General features: G+C 43.0%; 1 long non-coding RNA gene across 2 annotated transcripts; it reads left to right on the forward strand.

The window, feature by feature from the left end:
• The first annotated feature begins 291 nt into the window (after positions 1 to 291).
• LOC115106606 (uncharacterized) lies at positions 292 to 23,930 on the forward strand. 2 transcript variants are annotated; one of them, XR_010460675.1, is made up of 8 exons: positions 292 to 3,169; positions 13,485 to 13,618; positions 20,040 to 20,066; positions 20,289 to 20,479; positions 20,638 to 20,837; positions 21,088 to 21,250; positions 22,053 to 22,121; positions 22,795 to 23,930. It is a non-coding gene; the product is annotated as an uncharacterized LOC115106606 (long non-coding RNA). The 2 variants fall into 2 exon arrangements; XR_003860059.2 differs by having other exon boundaries at positions 20,289 to 20,837.
• Positions 23,931 to 25,325: the final 1,395 nt, after the last annotated feature.

Raw genomic sequence — 25,325 nt, forward strand, 5'->3', positions numbered from 1 at the left:
TAAAATCTAAAAAGGTAAATAGAAAACACTTCAACTGTAGTTGCAAACAAAATAAATATAGGCCTAATATATATATACCAAATGCAAATTGTTATGTGACGCAGCTTGCCTGTTTTGCATGTTATTTTGGCTTTAATATGCGTCACATAACAATTTTCATTTGGTACCTTGGTGTTAGCACCAACTCACAAAACCCCCGTTTCTCGACAGTGTAAATTGGGGCCATGTTGTAACCGCAGCTGTTATCTCCTTCCATCTTCATGATTCTTTACCATATGGTGTGCCGCCTCTTGCAACGTCTGAGTCGGGGGTTTGTTTCGAGCACTCGACTGTACTTTTTTGGATCTCATCCGTAGACTGTTTCACATGATTATTGCGTACGTGGTAAAATAGATTAGTGGTGTTTGAGCATGTTGTCGGGAACGGCCTGCGGCTTATTTTGCGGAGGACGGTTTTCTTTTCGTTTCAGACTTGTCATATCCAAACCACGTCCATGCCACCGACGTAGTTCCTCTTTTAGTAGTTCTTTTTTTTACGAGCCGTGTCGTCCTCCGTGTCACATTCACTCTCCTCCATGTTTGCTTGTGTTGCAAAGCGTCGTCCAATTGACAAAAAATATTGGCGTGATTTGTGACACAACGAAATAAACGATAGAGCATAATATGAAACGTTAGACATTTTTCTATCGTCACGCGATGTATATCGTCATATCGCCCAGGCCTAAAACCAATCAAGTTGAATAAGCGTCTCAAGGATGATAAATGGAAACAGGATGCACCTGAGCTCAATTTCAGTCTTATAGCAAAGGGTCTGAATACTTATGTAAATAAGGTATTTCTGTTTGACATTTTTCATAAATTAGCAAACATTTAAAACATTTTTTTTCGCTTTGTCATTATGGGTTATTGTGTGTAGATTTGAGGGATTATTTTTCAAGTGGAAAAAGGAAAGGGGTCTGAATACTTTTCAAACGCATTGTACATATGAATTGGATAAAGCAGTCTGTTAACATTATTAAAGTGACTAGTGATTTCATGTCTATGTTCAGCACCAGTCAAAGGTTTGGACACCTACTCATTCAAGGGTTTTTCTATTTTTGTACTCTTCTCTACATTGTAGAATAATAGTGAAGACATCAACACTATGAAATAACACATATGGAATCATGTAGTAACCAAAAAACTGTTAAACAAATCGAGATATATTTTATATTTGAGATTCTTCAAAGTAGCCACCCTTTGCCTTGATGACAGCTTTGCACACTCTTGGCATGTTTGCTTATGGCCTTATACAGCTGGTTGAATGCTGTCTTAGTACCAGCATCGGTTTGTGGTGGTAAATAGAGGGCTACGAATAATATAGATGAGAACTCTCTTGGTAGATATTCTGGTCTACAACTTATCATAAGGTACTACCTCAGGCGAGTAATACCTCGAGACTTCTTTAATATCAGACATCGTGCGCCAGCTGTTGTTGTAACGGTTTTCCTCCTCTTCTGAGGAGGAGTAGCAAGGATCGGACCAATATGCAGCGTGGTAAGTGTTCGTCATTTTATTAAACTGAACACTACAATACAAAATAAACAAAAAGAACAACCGAAACAGTTCCGTCTGGTAACTAATACAAAGACAGAAAACAACTTCCCACAAATCATAGTGGGAAAACAGGCTGCCTAAATATGGTTCTCAATCAGAGACAACGATAAGCAGCTGCCTCTGATTGGGAACCATACCAGGCCAAACACAGAAATACAAAAACATAGAACAACAACATAGAATGCCCACCCCAACTCACGCGCTGACCAAACTAAAATAGAGACATTCAAAAGGAACTAAGGTCAGGACGTGACAGTACCCCCCCCCAAAAGTCCGGACTCCGGGCGCAAAACCTAAATCCATAGGGGAGGGTCTGGGTGGGCATCTGTCCGCGGTGGCGGCTCTGGTGCGGGACGTGGACCCCACGTGGTCTGGCAGCGCCTGACAGGCGGGGGACTCTGGCAGCGCCTGACAGGCGGGGGACTCTGGCAGCGCCTGACAGGCGGGGGACTCTGGCAGCGCCTGACAGGCGGCAGCTCCTGATTGACGGGCGGCTCTGGCAGCTCCTGACTGACGGGAGAACCTGGAGGGAGGAGACGGAGAGACAGCCTGGTGCGTGGGGCTTCCACAGGTCCCACCATTCTGGGGAGGAGGCACCGGATGGACCGGGCTGTGGGTGAGCACTGGAGCTCTGGTGCGCAGCCTTGGCACCACTCCTCCAGGCTGGATGACCACTTTAGCCCGGACCCTCCAGAGTGCAGGCACAGGTTGAACCGGGCTGTGGGGATGCACTGGAGATCTGGTGCATACCACTCTCACCTCTCCCTTAGGCTCAATCCCACATTCGCCCTGCACAGGCGGAGCGCAGGCATAGGGCGCACTGCACCCTCCCAGCGCCCCGGAGACACAGCACGCAGAGCCCGGCGCAGGATACCCTGGGCCGAAATGGCGTACCGGAGACCAAACACGCTGAGCCGGCACAATACGCCAATTTTTGGGGGGGCTGCCTCTCGTGCCTGTTGCGCTGCCTTACCTCATATCGCCGCCGCTCAGCTTTCGCTGCCTACAGTTCTTCCTTGGGGCGGCGATATTCCCCAGTCTGTGCCCAGGGTCCCTTGCCATCCAATATGTCCTCCCATGTCCATTTCTCCAGATATCACTGCCTCTCGTTACCACGCTGCTTGGTCATTTCTTGGTGGGTAGTTCTGTAACGGCTTTCCTCCTCTTCTGAGGAGGAGTAGGAAGGACAGTTGTTGACAAATAGACACACACTACCGCCCCTTGTCTTACCAGACGTAGCTTCTCTGTCTGCCGATGTATGGAAAATCCCGCCTATCCCGTCTATATTTTCTGTGTCGTCGTTCAGCATAAGATATTACATGTCCCGTTGGTAGGATAATCTTGATCGTAGATCATCCATTTTATTTTCCAATGATTGCACTTTGGCCAACAGAACAGATGGCAGTGGGGGTTTACTCACTCACCTATGAATTCTCAGAAGGTAGCCCAAACTCCGCCTCTTTTTTCTCTGTATTTTCTTCATGCAAATGACCGGGATGTGGGCCCGTTCCCGAGAAAGCAGTATATCCTTCATGTCGGACTCGTTAAAGAAAAAAATCTTCATCCAGTTTGAGGTGAGTAATAGCTGTTCTGAAGTCCAGAAGTTATTTTTGGTCATAAGAGACGGTAGCAGCAACATTATATACAAAAATAAGTTATTTTTTTTAAAGTGACAAATAAAATGAAAAAAAAATAGTAGTTGGTTAGGAGCACGTTATATTTATATTTTATGTGTGAGGCATGTTCTCAATAAGCAATATATAGCCTGGCCCAATAATGGATTAAAGGAGCCTAATGTTTCTCCATATAGTCCAAGGATCTTACAGTCAAAACAATCCAATACTCCATCTAGACATGAATCGATTCTCAATTGCGTTAAGGGTCTAGAAACAAAGCCCTCTGTTTTCATATCACATCAAAAATAATTTCACAAATGCTAAATTTACACTTATTGTACACTGTTGTAACTCGTTTTAATGCAGTTGCAGCCGACCAGCATTTTTCAGTGACAACACATTTGTGGTGTCCGTCTTCCGTTTACACACAGGTGTTCGGAGACGCAGATAGCTAGTTAGCACAGGTAGTCCGTCTTTCGTTTGTTTTCCGTAAACAAGTGCTGTAACATGGAAATATGGCCGCGTGGGAACCCTGAACCTAACCTTATAAAGGTGGGTAGTAATTTAACCTTTTTATTTTATATATATATGACAGATACATTCCTTATGTTTCCAAAACTGTACTGAAAACAATGCACATTAACATTTAGAACAAGTGTTGGGGATCTTAAAGGGAAGATTGCAGAATAAGGTTGCTGCTAACATTCTGATTTGTTTCATCCTTCCAACTAAATGTCCCAATATGACATATCACTTTACATTTGTATTTTGGGAGAATTAGGGACAATTTGGGAAAAGTGAAGTAAAGAGGAGCACTACACAAACAGGAGTGAAGCCACTGTCCACATAAGATTGAAGACCCACATCATACGTCCTAATGTTTTTGAAAAATATTTTGGCACTTTGAATGAAGCCATCATCTGACCATATCCTGCGATTTATTTATTCTCCATGGCCTAAAAACCCCCCACTTACACAGCTTTTAGCATAGCCCCTTTTACACCCCTGCTGGCTTGCTCTTATTGGCTAACCACTAGCAAGCTTGAAACACATCACTTATTAGCAGTTCAGCACATCAGCATTTCTCATACTTTTACACAAAGTCAAGATAAACCTTTACCATTTTACCATTTTAGTAGACATTGAACGTCTATAACCAAATTGGCTAAAACTCTGTTGTTGGCCGATCGTACCTATGGCTAGCCACATGCTAGCCTGAAGAATAATTATGGCAGCAGTAAATCCAGGTATAATGGCTAACTAACATCCTGCAAGCTATATCGGCCAATAAAGATCAGGCAGTTCGGGGAGCACGTGATGCCGCGGAGCTGAGCAGACGTTGACAAACTGAGCTCTTCAAAGTTATTTCATTATTACCTAAATAACAACGTTGAAACAATATTCTAACATCGGCTGATAAATTGTCAAGTACTTACCTTCCCAAAGAGCCATGGACCTCCGACCAAGAGGCAAGAAGGACGAACAAAACGTTGTTGATTCCCAAGATAATGCTACAGCTAGCAAGATTAGCATTAGCCTCTTGCGAGCCTGCCGACATGCTGGCTACTCTCCTCCAGGTAAGTCAGGATGGTAACAAAGGTCTTACTCTGAAAATTGACAAGAAATCGGCTGAACGCCATTCTTCCATTGACGACCTGAAATCCTCCATGAATGATCTCCTTTTAAGAACGACTGAGGTTGAGTTGCGCAATTGCACAGTTGAAGATACCATCACTCGACATGACCAGGTTCTGATACAACTGCAGAAGGACAATGCCAACCTCAAGAACAAGGTAGACCAGATGGAGAACCAGAGCAGACGTAGTAATATCCGTGTGGTGGGATTGAAAGAGGACAGCGAGGGCCGTGACCCGGTCCATTTCTTCACTCAATGGATCCCGGATGTCCTAGGCATAATCAACCTCACCAAGCCGCTGGAAATCAAACGCGCCCACAGAACATCAGCGCCAAAACCTCGGCCAGATGAGCCCCCACGGGCCGTCCTGATCAGGTTCCTCCGTTTCCAGGACAGAGAGAAGATACTGCAACTCGCAAGAGCCAAAGGGGACATCACTATTGATGGCAAGAGGGTCAGCCTTTTCCCGTATATCAGCGTGGATCTCACCAGACGTCGCAAGCAGTTCAGACCTGTCGCCAAAGCACTGAAGGAGAAGAACATCACCGGCTACCTCATCCACCCTGCGCGGATGAAAGTTCAGACAAAGGCCGAAGCCATCTCTTCAACACCCCGGGAGAAGTGTTCACTTTTCTCAAAGAACTGAACCACGTCTGAACCAGGAAAGTCTCTCTGGGGGATAAGATGCAGTTTGTTTGCTTTCTCATATCCGGGCTGTCCTGTGACTGAACTGCTGATGTCTTCTTGGAATTTGGGATCCTTTTACCCCGCTATCCGTTTTTTTCCCCAGGGTGAGTTCTATTACATTTACAGGAGAGTATATATTGTTTTAGTCAATATCCACTGAGCGAAGCAAATTAGTGGGCTTAGGCCAACTGCTTTCCCCCCCATTTATGTTTCTCCTCTCCTGAAAAGAGACTCAAGCAGCCCTTACTGTGGGAAGTAAATATTCAGCCATAAATGTCTATTCACAACGTTTGTTTTCAACTTAGAGAGCTCGCAGGTTTTACTTTACGGAAAGGTTTAGCTAGTAAGAGCAAGATGGAAAGCGAGCAACAACGTATCTCTACAAGTGTATTCATGTTTCATTGTTGGGATTGTTGTTTTAGTCTGACAATCGAGGTGGGTGGGGTTCTTTTTTTTCTATGTTTATTGTTGTTTTCTTCCTAAAGAGACACAAGTCACTTCTGTGTTTTCATCTAAAGTTGAAACCTTTCCTGACTATTTACATATGAGAGATTTCCATTCGGTTACATATTTGAAACCCAACCTGCTTAATCCACTAAAATATGTCACATTCAACGTAAAAGGTCTTAACAGCCCGATTAAAAGGAAAATAGTCTGGGCCTCCCGGGTGGCGCAGTGGTCTAAGGCACTGCATCGCAGTGCTAGCTGTGCCACCAGAAACTCTGGGTTTGAGCTCAGGCTCTGTCGCAGCCGGCCGCGACCAGGAGGTCCATGGGGCGACGCACAATTGGCCTAGCGTCGTCCGGGTTAGGGAGGGTTTGGCTGGTAGGGATATCCTTGTCTCATCGCACACTAGCGATTCCTGTGGCGGGCTCGGCGCAGTGCCCACTGACCAGGTCGCTAGGTGTACGGTGTTTCCTCCGACACATTGGTGCGGCTGGCTTCCGGGTTGGATGCGTGCTGTGTTAAGAAGCAGTGCGGCTTGGTTGGGTTATGTTTCGGAGGACGCATGGCTCTTGACCTTCTTCTCCCCCGAGCCCGTACGGGAGTTGTAGCGATGAGACAAGATAGTAACTACTAACAATTGGATACCACGAAATTGGGGAGAAAAAGGGGGGAAAAGGAAAATAGTCTATACATACCTTAAGAAATTAAAGGCTGACATTGTGTGTTTACAAGAAACACATCTTACAGCCAGTGAACACAAGAAATTGAAGAGGGAAAGGGTAGGACAAGTTTCTGCGTCCTCTTTTAACTCCAAAGCAAGAGGAACTACAATTTTGTAGACACATCCCCTTCTGCGTTAACAACACCATCTCTGATCCCTCGGGCAGGTTTGTTTTTGGTGCAGGGGTATATGTTTTCAGAGTCTTGGACCCTATTGAATATTTATGCTCCTAACTTCGATGACCATATGTTTATTCAGAATGTCTTCCTTCAGGTTGCTCAAGCACCACCAGGATGGCTACTGGTTGGAGGAGATTATTTTTTTGTTTAGATACAGTTCTTGATAGGTCCTCTGATAAACCCTCACTTCTTACCAAAGCCGGCAAGCTCACCATGTCATTCGTGAAAGATCTGAATTTACTAGACATCTGGAGACAGTTGCACCCACAGGATAGGGACTACTCTTTTTATTCACACAACACACACACACGCATAGATAACTTTTTACTATCGACCCAACTGTTTCATAGAGTGTTAGATATCGAGTATCTCCCCAGATTGCTTATTGACCATTCTCCATCTGGTATTATCAATCTCCATTCCTACCAAGGTAAATGGAGCATATAGATGGAGACTAAATTCTACACTCCTAAAGCAACCTGAATTTTGTGCATTCATCAAAGAGCAGATCAATATTTTTACTTTGACAAACAAACCCTCCGCTCCCGACAGTTTCATTCTTTGGGACACATTGAAGGCCTATCTGAGGGGACAGATCATTTCCTATACTAAAGGGTTGAAGAGAAAACACGGAGCGGAACTCAATGCCCTTGAATCTGAAATCTCTGAGCTAGAAAAAAACCTACCAAAGAGGCCCGACTAAAGATCTATACAGGCTTTTGGTGAATAAAAAACTGAAATATAATATAACACATATCAAGCTGAGAGGGCCATCACTAAATCAAACCAGCGTTATTACGAGCTTGGAGAGAAAGCTCACAAAGTATTGGCATGGCAACTGAAAGCAGAGGAAAGTAAGAGGACAATTAATGCTATAGAAACTCTTACTAATGAGATCTTTCAACCCTACTGAAATGAATGATACTTTTAAGAAATACTACGAAGACCTCTACACTTCCCAATCAAGTGATGATCTATCAGAGATCGACTCCTTTCTCTCCTCTCTCAACCTCCCATGCCTGTCAGAGGAAGACAGAGAGCGCCTGAGTGAACACTTCTCAGTTCCTGAATTGCTGGAGGCCATTAAATCCTTACCTTCTAATAAATCTCCTGGGGAAGATGGCTTCCCTCCAGAGTTAGCTACAGTGCCTTGCGAAAGTATTCGGCCCCCTTGAACTTTGCGACCTTTTGCCACATTTCAGTCTTCAAACATAAAGATATAAAACTATAAAAAATTTGTGTGAAGAATCAACAACAAGTGGGACACAATCATGAAGTGGAACGACATTTATTGGATATTTCAAACTTTTTTAACAAATCAAAAACTGAAAAATTGGGCGTGCAAAATTATTCAGCCCCTTTACTTTCAGTGCAGCAAACTCTCTCCAGAAGTTCAGTGAGGATCTCTGAATGATCCAATGTTGACCTAAATGACTAATGATGATAAATACAATCCACCTGTGTGTAATCAAGTCTCCGTATAAATGCACTGTGATAGTCTCAGAGGTCCGTTAAAAGCGCAGAGAGCATCATGAAGAACAAGGAACACACCAGGCAGGTCCGAGATACTGTTGTGAAGAAGTTTAAAGCCGGATTTGGATACAAAAAGATTTCCCAAGCTTTAAACATCCCAAGGAGCACTGTGCAAGCGATAATATTGAAATGGAAGGAGTATCAGACCACTGCAAATCTACCAAGACCTGGCCGTCTGGGAGAAGACTGATCAGAGATGCAGCCAAGAGGCCCATGATCACTCTGGATGAACTGCAGAGATCTACAGCTGAGGTGGGAGACTCTGTCCATAGGACAACAATCAGTCGTATATTGCACAAATCTGGCCTTTATGGAAGAGTGGCAAGAAGAAAGCCATTTCTTAAAGATATCCATAAAAAGTGTTGTTTAAAGTTTGCCACAAGCCACCTGGGAGACACACCAAACATGTGGAAGAAGGTGCTCTGGTCAGATGAAACCAAAATTGAACTTTTTGGCAACAATGCAAAACGCTATGTTTGGCGTAAAAGCAACACAGCTCATCACCCTGAACACACCATCCCCACTGTCAAACATGGTGGTGGCAGCATCATGGTTCGGGCCTGCTTTTCTTCAGCAGGGACAGGGAAGATGGTTAAAATTGATGGGAAGATGGATGGAGCCAAATACAGGACCATTCTGGAAGAAAACCTGATGGAGTCTGCAAAAGACCTGAGACTGGGACGGAGATTTACATTTACATTTACATTTAAGTCATTTAGCAGACGCTCTTATCCAGAGCGACTTACAAATTGGTGCGTTCACCTTAAGACATCCAGTGGAACAGCCACTTTACAATAGTGCATCTAAATCTTTTAAGGGGGGGGGTGAGAAGGATTACTTTATCCTATCCTAGGTATTCCTGAAAGAGGTGGGGTTTCAGGTGTCTCCGGAAGGTGGTGATTGACTCCGCTGTCCTGGCGTCGTGAGGGAGTTTGTTCCACCATTGGGGGGCCAGAGCAGCGAACCGTTTTGACTGGGCTGCGCGGGAACTGTACTTCCTCAGTGGTAGGGAGGCAAGCAGGCCAGAGGTGGATGAACGCAGTGCCCTTGTTTGGGTGTAGGGCCTGATCAGAGCCTGGAGGTACTGAGGTGCCGTTCCCCTCACAGCTCCGTGAGGCAAGCACCATGGTCTTGTAGCGGATGCGAGCTAAGGCCAGCTTCAACTGGAAGCCAGTGGAGAGAGCGGAGGAGCGGGGTGACGTGAGAGAGAACTTGGGAAGGTTGAACACCAGACGGGCTGCGGCGTTCTGGATGAGTTGTAGGGGTTTAATGGCACAGGCAGGGAGCCCAGCCAACAGCGAGTTGCAGTAATCCAGACGGGAGATGACAAGTGCCTGGATTAGGACCTGCGCTGCTTCCTGTGTGAGGCAGGGTCGTAACTCTGCGGATGTTGTAGAGCATGAACCTACAAGAACGCCTTGTTCACCAATTACTTTGCAGGCCACCGCCTTGATGTTAGTTGAGAACGACAGGGTGTTGTCCAGGATCACGCCAAGGTTCTTAGCGCTCTGGGAGGAGGACACAATGGAGTTGTCAACCGTGATGGCGAGATCATGGAATGGGCAGTCCTTCCCGGGAGGAAGAGCAGCTCCGTCTTGCCGAGGTTCAGCTTGAGGTGGTGATCCGTCATCCACACTGATATGTCTGCCAGACATGCAGAGATGCGATTCGCCACCTGGTCATCAGAAGGGGGAAAGGAGAAGATTAATTGTGTGTCGTCTGCATAGCAATGATAGGAGAGACCATGTGAGGTTATGACAGAGCCAAGTGACTTGGTGTATAGCGAGAATAGGAGAGGGCCTAGAACAGAGCCCTGGGGGACGCCAGTGGTGAGAGCGCGTGGTGAGGAGACAGATTCTCGCCACGCCACCTGGTAGGAGCGACCTGTCAGGTAGGACGCAATCCAAGCGTGGGCCGCGCCGGAGATGCCCAACTCGGAGACTTACAAGTCGTTCACCTCAGTGGAACAGCCACTTTAGGGTGGAGAGGAGGATCTGATGGTTCACAGTATCGAAGGCAGCCGATAGGTCTAGAAGGATGAGAGCAGAGGAGAGAGAGTTAGCTTTAGCAGTGCGGAGGGCCTCCGTGATACAGAGAAGAGCAGTCTCAGTTGAATGACTAGTCTTGAAACCTGACTGATTTGGATCAAGAAGGTCATTCTGAGAGAGATAGCGGGAGAGCTGGCCAAGGACGGCACGTTCGAGAGTTTTGGAGAGAAAAGAAAGAAGGGATACTGGTCTGTAGTTGTTGACATTGGAGGGATCGAGTGTAGGTTTTTTCAGAAGGGGTGCAACTCTCGCTCTCTTGAAGACAGAAGGGACGTAGCCAGCGGTCAGGGATGAGTTGATGAGCGAGGTGAGGTAAGGGAGAAGGTCTCCGGAAATGGTCTGGAGAAGAGAGGAGGGAATAGGGTCAAGCGGGCAGGTTGTTGGGCGGCCGGCCGTCACAAGACGCAAGATTTCATCTGGAGAGAGAGGGGAGAAAGAGGTCAGAGCACAGGGTAGGGCAGTGTGATTTGTCTTCCAACAGGACAATGATCCAAAACATAAAGCAAAATCTACAATGGAATGGTTCAAAAATAAACATATCCAGGTGTTAGAATGACCAAGTCAAAGTCCAGACCTGAATCCAATCGAGAATCTGTGGAAAGAACTGAAAACTGCTGTTCACAAATGCTCTCCATCCAACCTCACTGAGCTCGAGCTGTTTTGCAAGGAGGAATGGGAAAAAATTTCAGTTTCTCGATGTGCAAAACTGATAGAGACATACCCCAAGCGAGTTACAGCTGTAATCGCAGCAAAAGGTGGCGCTACAAAGTATTAACTTAAGGGGGCTGAATAATTTTGCACGCCAAATTTTTCAGTTTTTGATTTGTTAAAAAAGTTTGAAATATCCAATAAATGTCGTTCCACTTCATGATTGTGTCCCACTTGTTGTTGATTCTTCACAAAAAAATACAGTTTTATATCTTTATGTTTGAAGCCTGAAATGTGGCAAAAGGTCGCAAAGTTCAAGGGGGCCGAATACTTTCGCAAGGCACTGTACCTACAACTACGAAACTTTATTAGGGTGACTCTCAAGGGACAATGGAACCTACCTAAGATGTCACCTATTGAACAACTCTGCCACGCAGACCAATCACTGTTCAAGACCGTTTCCCATGTTTACGATGCTCTTATATCAGGACTAACACTGCCTGAGCTAGATAAACACTGACTTAGATGGGAAAAAGATCTGGGTATTGATCTTGATGAGGGTCTATGGAGTGACCTATGCAGGGATGGTGTTACATCCACATTGAACTCCAGATACAGACTGATCCAGTTTAATTTCCTCCATCAGCTCTATCACCCCATCTAGACTGCACAGGTTCAACCCTGATATCTCCTCCCTATGTTTTAGATGTGTCTCAGATGAAGGAACATTCCTCCATTCCACTTGGCAGTGGTCAAAACTACACGGTTTTTGGCAGGGGGTATGCGATACCATATCCTCAATTCACGGGGTTGCATTCCCTTTAGACCCAGTCTGTCTACTGGGTAAATTTACTAACTCCAATCTTAGGCAAAGCCGTACTTTTAAGCTAACAGAAATATTGCTAGCGGTTGCCAAGAAATGTATTGCCTTGAAATGGAAATCCGATTCCTCCCTGCCAGTTGCAATGTGGCTATCGGAAGTTAATAGTTGTATCCCTTTGGAGAAAATCACTTACTGCTTGATGAATAAGTTCGAGACAATTTACAGAATTTGGCAACCTTTTATTGACTATATGGAGAATCTTCCCTCACATCACATTGATTGAATCTCTATATAATCCTTATGTTTCACACATAATGTATAGTATGTAGCTTATGGCAGGTGACTGACTATATGATCCAATGTCTCATTATTATTATTTAAAATTTTACTCTTTATTATGACTTATTTATTGTATGTTTGTATATATAATTATACTTTATTTTTTATTTTCCCATGATGTCAAGCAAAGAGGCACTGAGTTTGAAGGTAGGCCTTGAAATACATCCACAGGTACACCTCCAATTGACTCAAATGATGTCAATTAGCCTTATCAGAAGCTTCTAAAGCCATGACAATTTTCTGGAATTTTCCAAGCTTTTTATTAAAGGCACAGTCAACTTAGTGTATATAAACTTCTGACTCACTGGAATTGTGATACAGTGAATTGTAAGTGAAATAATCTGTAAACAATTGTTGGAAAAAAAGTAAAGTAGATGTCCTAACCAACTTGCCAAGAAATTTGTGGAGTGGTTGAAAAACGAGTTTTGATGACTCCAACCTAAGTGTATGTTAACTTCCGACTGTAACTGTATGTATGGCAGGACCAAATCGGAGAGCTAGGTAAGAGTAAACCCATGTAATGCTTAGATTAGCAGTAAAACATTGAAATCAGCCCTAGCCTTAACAGGAAGCCAGTGTAGGGAGTCATGCACTGGAGTAATATGATCACATTTTGGGGTTCTAATCAAGAATCTAGCAGCCATGTTTAACACTAACTGAAGTGTATTTAGTGCTTTATCCAGATAGCCAGATAGTAGAGCATTGCAGTAGTCTAATCTAGAAGTGACAAAGCATGAAATAGCTTTTCTGCATAATTTTTGGACAAAACGTTTCTGATCTTTGCAATGTTACGAAAATGGAAAAAAGCTGTCCTTGAAATATTTTATTTTGATATGCTCATCAAAATCCTTCACATTTTTATTTGAGATGACTGTACAATCATCAAGATTAATTGTAAGAACCAACAGTAGATCTTTCTCTCTGTTTTGTCTGAGTTTAAAAGTAAAACATTTGCCACCATCCACTTCCTTATGTATGAAACACATGCTTCCAGGCAAGGCAATTTTGGGGCTTCTCCATGTTTCATTGAAATGTACAGCTGTGTGTCGTCCAGCATTTCAGTGACAGTTGACATTGTGTTTCTGAATGATATCACCAAGAGGTACAATATAAGGTGAAAACAATAGTGGTCCTAAAATGGAACGTTGAGGAACGCTGAAACTTACAATTGATTTGTCAGAGGATTAACCATCCATGATATGTTTCTGACAGATAAGATCAAACCAGGCTACAACTTATCCGTGTAATCTCACCAAAAGAATGTGGTGATCGATGGTGTCAGAAGCAGCACTAAGGTCTAGGAGCACGAGGACAGATGCAGAGCCTTGGTCTGACGCCATTAAAAGGTAATTTATCGTCTTCACAAGTGCAGTCCTAGTGCTATGATGGGGTCTAAAACCAGACTGAAGCATTTCGTATACATTATTAGTCTTTTTCAAACATTTGAGAGGAATGGGAGATTTGATGTAAGCCAATATTTAAAAAAAAAACTTTTCCAGGTCAAGGATAGTCTTTTTCAAGAGAGGCTTTATTACTGCCACTTTAAGTGAGTTTGGTACATCCATGTGACTGGGCCAGTTCGTTTTGCATGGACCGGTCCACTTAAATTGCTTTCCATCTTCATTTTTCATAATCTTCTAGCAGTATAACATGACTGAAGTGCCAGGGGTTCCCCTGACCTAGTCTGCTTTGGGCAGACTCTCTTCCCAATATTCTTGCATCGACCAAACATGCCTGCTGGTAAACAGTGCACTGCCACCATCAGGCAAAGATTGTTGGTACAAAACATTAGGAACACCTTTGTAATATTGAGTTCCAACCCCTTTTCCCCTCAGAACAGCCTCAATTTGTCAGGGCATGGACTACAATGTGTCAAAAGCGTTCCACAGGGATGCTGGCCCTTGTTGACTCCAATGCTTCCCACAGTGTCAAGTTAGCTGGATGTCCTTTGGGTGGTGGACCGTTGTTGAAACACACAGGAAACTGTTGAGCGTGACAAACCCAGCAGCTTTGCAGTTCTTGACACACTCAAACCGGTGCACCTGGCAACAACTACCATACCCTGTTCAAAGGGATATAGATATTTTTTCTTGGCCATTCAATCTCTGAATGGTTCTTCTTCGGTGGATCGTATACAACTTAAAGGTGCCTACACTGCCACCTACTGTACTAAAGTGTGAGGCCAGTCACAGCCTACCTACAACATTTCGCCATTAACTATCCCTACGCCTATGTACCACAAATCTCATACACCCAGATACAGCTCTGCAGCTGCCACCTACACTCATTAAAACACCACTACCCCATTCCACTACTTTGACCTTATCTACTCCTGTACCATGCCAATGGCCTGGAAAGACGGGACACCACCCCTCAACACACCCTATAACTCTTCTGAAGTAAAATCTCGTATATTCAAATACTTCTCTGCATCAGCCACCATAACATCTATTCTCTGGGATTTATGTTCCATTTCTGCAATACAGTTAATAGCGATTGCTATGAATGCTAAGAAGCCATCCTTACTGAAGCATTTCTCACTCGTCACCCTATCCCTCTGTGCTGGCACAAATCTACTGCTCACTGGGATCCTCTCAGGATCCATCATCCTTGACCCATCCTCCTCCACTTTCTTCACTGCATCAGCATACGACACGCTCTGCACTACTCTGACTCTGGCCACTTCAACCTGCTCATCTCACACTGGACACTTCCGATCCCCAGCAACATGAGCACCCCTACAGTTGATACACAACTTTATCCACCGAAACTATACAATCCTCTGTCCCATGCCATTCTACACACTTCCCACATCTTGGAATCTCCCTCCCACACTGCTGCAACATGACCATAAATGTTGCACCTGAAGCAGTGCAGTGTATTCTGCACAAAAGCAGGATGACTTCTTATGGATAGGGGGCAGTATTCAGAAGTTTGGATGAATGAGGTGCCCAATATAAACTACCTGTTACTCAGGCCCAGAAGCTAGGATATGCATATAATTGGTAGTATTGGATAGAAAAAGAAAAATAATGTCTGTGAGTATAACAGAACTGATATGGCGGGCGAAAACCCGAGGACAATCCATCCAGAATTGTTTTTTTCAGCTCACCACTGATTACTATTGCTATCAATGGGAATATAAAAGGAATACCTCCCAGAATTCAATTCCTAGGGCTTCCACTAGATGTCAACAGTATTTAGAAAGAATTTCAGGCTTGTTTTTTGATAAATGAGCTAGAATTTGTAGTTTTTGTAAGTGGCTCCTATTTTGGCTGTAGTGTTTGTTACGTGTTCCTGTGAGTGCGCGCACTTCATTATTCATCCCCGGTACTGACAATACTATTCTCCGTCTTAAATTGTATTGTTTATTTACATATTAGGGTACCTGAGGTTTGATTAGAAATGTTGTTTAACTTGTTTGGACGAAGTATATTGGTAACGTTTGGGATTCTTTTTGTATGCATATTGAACGAGGGAAACCGGTGGATTATTGAATGAAGAGCGGGAACTAAACTGACTTTTTTGGGATATAAAGAAGGACTTTATCGGACAAAACGACCATTTGTGATGTAGCTGGGACCTTTTGAATTGCCAACAGAGGAAGATCTTCAAAGGTAAGTGATTTATTTTATCGCTATTTCTGACTTTAGTTATGCCTCTGCTTGGTTGGAAAATGTTTGTGGCGCGCTCCGGTGAGGGTGCACACTTGGTTATTTATCTCCAGGAATGAACATACTATTCTCCGTCTTAAATGTAATCATTTATTTACATATTAAGGTACCTGAGGATTGATTAGAAACGTTGTTTGACTTGTTTGGACGAAGTATATTGGTAACATTTGCGATTCATTTTGTATGCATTTTGAACAAGGGGAAACCGGGGGATTATTGAATTGAAGCGCATCAACTAAACTGACTTTTGGGATATAAAGAAGGACTTTATCGAACAAAATGAACATTTGTGATGTAGCTGGTACCTTTTAAGATTTCCGTACCCAACATTTTCCATCAAGATAGAACTGCCAAAGGGGGATGAGTTGCAATCTACTGCAGAGATAGTCAGCAAAGTTCTGTCATACTTTCCAGGTCTATACCCAAACAGTTCGAACTTCTAATTTTAAAAATTAATCTCTCCAGAAATAAGTCTCTCACTGTTGCCGCCTGCTATCGACGTCCCTCCGGTCCCAGCTGTGCCCTGGACACCATTTGTGAATTGATTGCCCCCCATCTAGCTTCAGAGTTTGTTCTGTTAGGTGACCTAAACTGGGATATGCTTAACAGCACGGCAGTCCTACATTCTAAGCTAGATGCCCTCAATCTCACACAAATCATCAACCCTAAATCCGTAAACATGAGCACCCTGATAGACATTATCCTGACCAAATTGCCCTCCAAATGCACTTCTGCTGTTTTCAATCAGGATCTCAGCGATCACTGTCTCATTGCCTGTATCCGCTATGGGTCCGCGGTCAAACGACCACCCCTCATCACTGTCAAACGCTCCCTAAAACACTTCTGCGAGCCTTTCTAATTGACCTGGCCCGGGTATCCAGGAAGGATATTGACCTCATCCCGTCAGTCGAGGATGCCTGGTCATTCTTTAAAAGTAATTTCCTCACCATCTTAAATAAGCATGCCCCTTTCAAAGAATGTAGAACTAAGAACAGATATAGCCCTTGGTTCACTCCAGACCTGACTGCCCTTGACCAGCACAAAAACATCCTGTGGCGGACTGCAATAGCATCAAATAGTCCCCGCGACATGCAACTGTTCAGGGAAGTCAGGAACCAATACACTCAGTCAGTCAAGAAAGCAAAAGGCTAGCTTTTTCAAGCAGAAATGTGCATCCTGTAGCTCTAACTCACAAAAGTTTTGGGACACTGTAAAGTCCATGGAGAACAAGAGCAGCTCCTCCCACGTGCCCACTGCACTGAGGCTAGGTAACACGGTCACCACCGATAAACCCATGATAATCAAAAATTTCAATAAGCATTTCTCAACGGTTGGCCATGCCTTCCTCCTGGCTACTCCAACCCCGGCCAACAGCTCCGCCCCCCTGCAGCTACATGCCCAAGCCTCCCCAGCTTCTCCTTCACCCAAATTCAGATAGCTGATGTTCTGAAAGAGCTGCAAAACCTGGACCCGTACAAATCAGCTGGGCTAGACAATCTGGACCCTCTCTTTCCGAAGCCATTGTTGCAACCCCTATTACCAGACTGTTCAACCTCTCTTTCGTATTGTCCGAGTTCCCTAAAGATTGAAAAGCTGCCGCGGTCATCCCCCTCTTCAAAGGGGGTGACACCCTGGACCCAAACTGTTACAGACCTATATCCATCCTGCCCTGCCTTTCTAAAGTCTTCGAAAGCCAAGTTAATAAACAGATCACTGACCATTTCAAATCCCACCGTACCTTCTCTGCTGTGTAATCCGGTTTCCGAGCCTGTCACGGGTGCACCTCAGCCACGCTCGAGGTGCTAAACGATATCATAACCGCCATCGATAAAAGACAGTACTGTGCAGCCGTCTTCATCGACCTGGCCAAGCCTTTCGACTCTGTCAATCACCGTATTCTTATCGGCAGACTCAATAGCCTTTGTTTTTCTAATGACTGCCTCGCCTGGTTCACCAACTACTCTGCAGACAGAGTTCAGTGTGTCAAATTGGAGGGCCTGTTCTCCGGACCTCTGGCAGTCTCTATGGGGGTACCACAGAGTTCAATTCTCGGGCTGACTCTTTTCTCTGTATATATCAATGATGTCACTCTTGCTGCGGGCGATTCCCTGATCCACCTCTACGCAGACGACACCATTCTGTATACTTATGGCCCTTCCTTGGACACTGTGCTAACTAACCTCCAAACGAGCTTCAATGCCATAAAACACTCCTTCCGTGGCCTTCAACTGCTCTTAAATGCTAGTACAACTAAATGCATGCTTTTCAACCGTTCGCTGCCCGCACCCGCCTGCCCGAATTGCATCACCACCCTGGACGATTCCGACCTAGAGTATGTGTACAACTATAAATACCTAGGTGTCTGGTTAGACTGTAAACTCTCCAATATTAAACATCTCCAATCCAAAATCAAATCTAGAATGATGGCGTTTCTCCAAAACCCAACCTTCTGTTCCTTAGTTCAATTTACAATCTCTGACCTCTCATTGTTTCCTTCACGACCATACCTGCTCAACTGTACACTTACGACCTTGCTCCAGCCACCGCAATCATGTTAGTAAAACCCTAGTTCACGATCCATGTCTCAAGGCTTAACAATCCTGATTTTAACCTGTCTCCACCGCTTAATCTACACTGACTGAAGTGGATATAACAGGTGGGATCAGTAAGGGATCACAGCTTTCTCCTGGATTCACTTGACCAGTCTATGTTTTGTACACTCCTTTAAATGGAATATCAGCAATCTACATTAGATTTGTATATCATGCAACCAGTCCTTTAACAAAATTCACCCGACCCAGACGATTCGATCATCAATAAGCGCTAAAGGTAGTTAGCATCTGAATGGGCTAGATATAGCCTATAGGACAGAATAACTTTAATATATTTGGAGGAGTGTGTCTTTTGTAGCCGGACAAGAGGCGCTCTTTGGAAATGGGGATGGATACAAGCCAGATAGAGTGTCCTGCACTGAAGGACGAACTACAGTGTGTGAATTGTGAATAATACAAAGGCCTCATGAGTAGACCATTTTAGAAACCTTTTATGGATCGGCTTCTTGACAAACGAAGCAGAATACAAGCAATTGTTACAGGAAAATACCATAATTGCTTCTAAATATGAGTGTCACCGGATCATCTCTTCTTCCATGATGAGCAAATAGCCTACATGGAGGGGTTTTCACACACGTCCAAAATAAGAACAGGAGCTGGCTAAAATAATGTACAATAGCCTCCTAGATAGATAAAAGGGGATGCTCCCGAACTTGATCTTCTAATAAAACTTTGGTGATTTAAGATGTATTTTAAAGCCGTCTGATGAGCCAAACCCTTTGTTGTGACAGTCGCGACTATTTGGCGAATGCATTGGGCAGGACAAAATAAATAGCCTTCATTGAGAGGAGGGGAGGCTATGCTTGGTGTTTAATGTTTTATTAAAAAGAATTGTTTTTTTATGTTTCTAAATACGAGGTTTACCGGTACAAAATGCACATCTCTCTTGTTCAATGGGCAAATGGCCACTGTACGTCACAGCTGGATAGGCTGCGTTTCCACTGTCAAAATCCATGCCATAATAGCAAACACATTACTTCTAAGAGACCAGGTTTTGGTTGGTCTTAAATATCCCATCAGCGCTGCCTGAAAATGCCACTTTTTAATAACACATATTGCCACCACTCAGACCTCAGCGCAAGCGAGTTCATATATGACAGCTTTAACTGGTCGAAATTACAAATGAGCATAAGTAAAATAGAGCACAAGAAGTCTTACTTTCATTCTCCAAAAATAATTTTAATAGACCTTTTTTAATGGGAAGGAGAATATTGAACAAAAACCATACTACTAAGTAGGGGCGGCAGGTAGCCTAGTGGTTAGAGCATTGGGCCAGTAACCGGAAGGTTGCTAGATTGAATCGCCTAGCTGACAACGTACCAATCTGTCGTTCTGCCCCTGAACAAGGCAGTTAACCCACTGTTCCTTGGCCGTCATTGTAAATAAGAATATTTTCTTAACTAACTTGCCTAGTTAAATAAAGAGGGGGGGGTAAATAAATGGTTGTGTGTAGTAATGGTTTCAAACTTTCTTTTATGCAGACGAAATGGCAGAGTCCAGTGTTCATAGTAAGTCAACATGTTACTTTCTCAGATTGCATTGGTTGTTTTTTTTGCTTAGATGTACTGGTCTGACATTTGATCAAAATACGTCAGTTATAAAGTTGTAAGCTGTTACAAAAAGTAGCTGAGCTGAAACACCACTTTTTTTTTTTTACATAAGGCAGCTGCATTAATGATTAAGGTCACGGAATTAACAATAAAGGTTCCCTCTTTAATATCCTCTTGCAGGTAATCCAAGGATGAGAAAATTCTTCATTGTTGTCAGTGGCAATACCTTGGAATCTCATAAGGACTTTTTGAAACAACTCACCATGCAACGAGACTTTACTGAAGTGAGGACCCCGGAGAAGAGTGATGTCATCATAACTTTCTGTCAGTCGTGCTGGGACTGATATTGAAGCAGCACTGCAGGAGACCAAGTAACGAAGCAAAGTTGACATATACTGTATATCTGAAATGTTTTATATGAAATCCATGTCCGTGTTGACCTATGTATCTAGCAAGATGCTAATTATCTGAGTGTTTTATTTGTTAGCTGTTTGTTATGCTAAACATTTTTTTGTCACTCTCTATACAGCTGGTAAATGTGTTGTTTTGGTGGCGCTGCATCATTCCTTCAACCCAGACTGCACAGTACCTGACAGTAGCAGACTGGTGACCAGAGGTGATATGCTAACAGTGGACTGTCTGTTCCATGAGAACCAGGGACTACTGGACTGTCCTCGCAATACAGAAGCAGTCCGTACGATTTGGAGCCATCTGAACATACAGCCAATGGTAATTCACCCCACCAACAACCTACATGTACCAGTAGTACATTTCTCTCATACTCCCCATGCATACTTTTGTAATGTTTTTTTATTGACCCATTCAAATGTGTCATATGACCTATACGGTATACAAATATGGAGAAACACAGATTTCACATAAATGTTTCATTAATCATTGTCTGATAGTCTTAGAATAATGATTGCTAGTTTAATGTTTGTTTTTGACTGTGTTTGATGCCACAAAACAACAAAATAAGAACGCCAGAAAAGGTTTGTTCAAAGACAAAAAGCCGAGTGAGCAGAAGAAGAGTAAGAAGCAAGTGGATGCACCGAAAAAATAACTATGGGAAGAAAAATGTCAGCAATGTGTACACAAGGACAAACTACTAAAGCAAATAAATGAACTAAACAAAATACTTGGTGAGACAGACTTTCAATAATCACAAAGTTATTATTTAATCATAACCACTATTACAGAATCATTTTGATAGTTACATCTCCTCATACTGTTCTATCATACATCTCCTCATACTGTTCTATCATACATCTCCTCATACTGTTCTATCATACATCTCCTCATACTGTTCTATCATACATCTCCTCACACTGTTCTATCATACATCTCCTCATACTGTTCTATCATACATCTCCTCACACTGTTCTATCATACATCTCCTCACACTGTTCTATCATACATCTCCTCATACTGTTCTATCATACATCTCCTCATACTGTTCTATCATACATCTCCTCATACTGTTCTATCATACATCTCCTCACACTGTTCTATCATACATCTCCTCATACTGTTCTATCATACATCTCCTCATACTGTTCTATCATACATCTCCTCATACTGTTCTATCATACATCTCCTCACACTGTTCTATCATACATCTCCTCACACTGTTCTATCATACATCTCCTCACACTGTTCTATCATACATCTCCTCATACTGTTCTATCATACATCTCCTCATACTGTTCTATCATACATCTCCTCACACTGTTCTATCATACATCTCCTCACACTGTTCTATCATACATCTCCTCACACTGTTCTATCATACATCTCCTCATACTGTTCTATCATACATCTCCTCATACTGTTCTATCATACATCTCCTCACACTGTTCTATCATACATGTAGTATCACCACAGCTGCCTGGCATTTTTGCCTAATGTCCCAACACAGAATTTGCATGTCCTTTGTCATCTCAGATCAACAGGTACATCATCTGAAGAGCGAGGTAGAGAGACTGAGAAGCCAGGTCTCAGCCCAGATGACTGGTGAGTCTGATCTATAAATCTCAGTGATTTGTTTTCAAACAAGTGCAGAGACCCCCATCCTTTGGCTTTTCCTATATAAGTCTATTCAACGAACCGTCTTTGTTAGAATCTTGATAAAGCAGTTTTAGGAGGGAGGGCATGTCATTTTTCACCCAACACAACAGTTTATCACCATCTGAGGATGGCCAATCGAAACTACACCTGATCTATATCAAAACTAGTTTCACACATAGGCCTATAATAATAGATGAAGCCTGACCAATCAATGCTGTCTAGCTAGCTAAGTTCTTCTCCGTTAGACCTGCATTTACAATGCATCCAATTTCAGTTTGTGTAGTTGTTGGTTTAGGTTTCTGTAACTTTGTTGCAAGTACGGTCTGCATGCATAGGCGCATATTGCGTCATGATTGCAAAATGTCCCAATAACTTTTCCAACTCTCCCGTTATCTGGTTTTAATGTCGATTTTTAGAATGTCCTTCTAGACAATCAGAAATGAGTATTGAATAATGCTGTGGTATAACGCATTTATAATTAGTACATCATTTATTCATAATTTATGAATCAACATGCCATTCATATGTTTAATATGGGTCCTTATCAACCATTTACTAATCATTAGTTAAGTATTTTTGCATGGCCTCGTCTAAAGTGTGGGCTATTTATACTTTATAGATGTTTTGAGTGACCAGTGCAATTTCTCACAAAAGGATGGACATGCCATTGGTAGACATTCCAGCAGTACCTGCGATCGAAATAGCCTAGAACAGTTTTTTTTAAAACTGCCGCAAGGACTTGACGAAGAGTTGTAAAAGTGAATGTTTTACTGATGTTTGTCAAGCTCGCGAATGCAAACTAATCATAAACAGATGTAGCCTACACACAACAGCTAGCCGGACCTCCCAGTTTCCCCTCTGGTAGATTTGTATTCCTTCATTACTACTGATATGTAATTGATGTAGAAATATTACATGTCTGATGTGGTGCATGTTTGTCTCTTAAGTATGAAAAATTCAATTGCACTGATATACAATATCAAATCAAACTTGATTTGTCACGTGCCGAATACAAGTGTAGACCTTACTGTGAAATCCTTACTTACAAGCCTTTAACCAACAGCGCAGTTCAAGAAGTGTTAAGAAAATATTTACCAAATAAACTAAAGTAAAAAGTAACACAATAAAATAACAATAACGAGGCATGGACTCACAAGTTGTCGAAAGCGGTCTACAGGGATGCTGGCCCATGTTGACTCCAATGCTTCCCACGGTTGTGTCAAGTTGGCTGGATGTCCTTTGGGTGGTGGACCATTCTTGATACTAACACGGGAAACTGTTGAGTATGAAAAACCCAGCAGCATAGCAGTTCTTGACACACTCAAACCGGTGCGCCTGACACCTAATACCATACCCCGTTCAAAGGCACTTCAATCTTTTGTCTTGCCCATTCACCCTCTGAATGGCACACATACACAATACAGGTCTCAATATTGTCTCAAGGCTTAAAAATCCTTCTTTAACCTGTCTCCTCCCCTTCATCAACACTGATTGAAGTGGATTTATCAAGTGACATCAATAAGGGATCATAGCTTTCACCTGGTCAGTCTATGTCATGGAAAGAGCAGGTGTTCCTAATGTTTTGTACACTCAGTGTATATCAAACAGTATTTTGGTGAATGGTCTGTATAGTCATCGTTTCTTTATAACTTTTCTTGATGTCTATGAGGAACGAACTTAAATCTCAAAAAGGATGTTATCACGTGAGCCTGCTCAGCCTTGTCTTTGGATAATAAAATGTATTATGAAATTAAATTGTCTGAGGTCTCATTTTGTTTCTGACGCATACAGGTCCAGCTGTGCAACAGTGATTTAGCTAGTACTGTCACTGATGTGGACATGATGCATACTTTTCTTAAGAAGAACTTGTACTCAATTTAGTAATAGATGCTGTACAGTAAGTGAATGGGCTTTGGCCCATAACAGCTTTCATGTACCTTAGCGCTAGTTCCAACATGCAGAGAAAAGGGAGAGGGAGGAGTTAATTGATATCACCTGACTAAAGGTGAAAGTGCAAGGGCTCTATTCAATCCACATTATGGAAGTTCAGCTTTACAGCATCATTGAAATTGAAAGGGAATGTTCCCACTTTAGAGGAAACTGTTTTCACGGTAACCTTTTCATTTCTATCATGGAATCTGTAACTCTTCAACAAATAAGTAGTCAGCACCCAGGAAGATGTATTACAGTGTGCAAAATGCTGTTTAAATGTATTACAAGCAGTGTGATTTTCATGGACACTTCAGTATTGTAGAAATGTTATCTGAGTTGGAGTGAGGTAAGAGGGCATCTCTGTAAATGTCATTTCCCAAATAAGTGAGTTCCGAAAGTATTCGGGCAGTGACGTTTGTTTGTTTTGGCTCTGTACTCCAGCAATTTATATTTGAAATGATACAATGACTATGAGGATAAAGTGCAGACTGTCAACTTTAATTTGAGTGTATTTCCATCCATTTTAGGGGAGCAAGAGTATTGGGATAAATTCACTTACTGTATGTGTATTAAAGTACTCAAAAGTTAAGTATTCGATCCGCTTACGGTTTGTTGAATCAATATCTGTACTCACAGAGACGGTGTGGGCGTAGAGGGGCTGCAACAGGATACGGTCACATGTGCTCCCTCTCCAGCCTCTAGGTCACCGGGCTGATTGTTATGGTGCACACCTGTCACCAGCGTTACGCGCATAATGACACTCACCTGGACTCCATCACCTTGGGATGCATAGAAATAGTGCACATAGAACAGATTCACCACTTCTTAGATTTGATTCAGATTCAGAGTGATTCATAATCACGTGTACAGGGTTGCAGGTGTGATTTCAGGGTACAGTGGAAATCTTTAAGCTTCGAGCACCGACATGCAGGACTAAGTGAAATAAAATAATGAAAATGGTAATAAAAAAAAACAATTTAAATATAAATAGCACTATGTACATAATAGCAACTGTGGCAATGATAAATAAATAAATGTCCATTTGGGCGGAGGCAGAGTAAAGACTGTTGAGGGGGTGGGATGACCATAAGGGGAGCAGCAGCATGACCATTTGGGGGGAGGGGGGAGCAGTAGGAGAAAGAATGTCCATAGGGGGAGTAACAGGGGAGGGGGAGCAGATAGCTGACTAGTGGTGGTTATTCAGGATAGACACTATTG

Source organism: Oncorhynchus nerka, linkage group LG23, assembly GCF_034236695.1.
Source record: "Oncorhynchus nerka isolate Pitt River linkage group LG23, Oner_Uvic_2.0, whole genome shotgun sequence".
Classification (NCBI taxonomy): Eukaryota; Metazoa; Chordata; class Actinopteri; order Salmoniformes; family Salmonidae; genus Oncorhynchus; species Oncorhynchus nerka.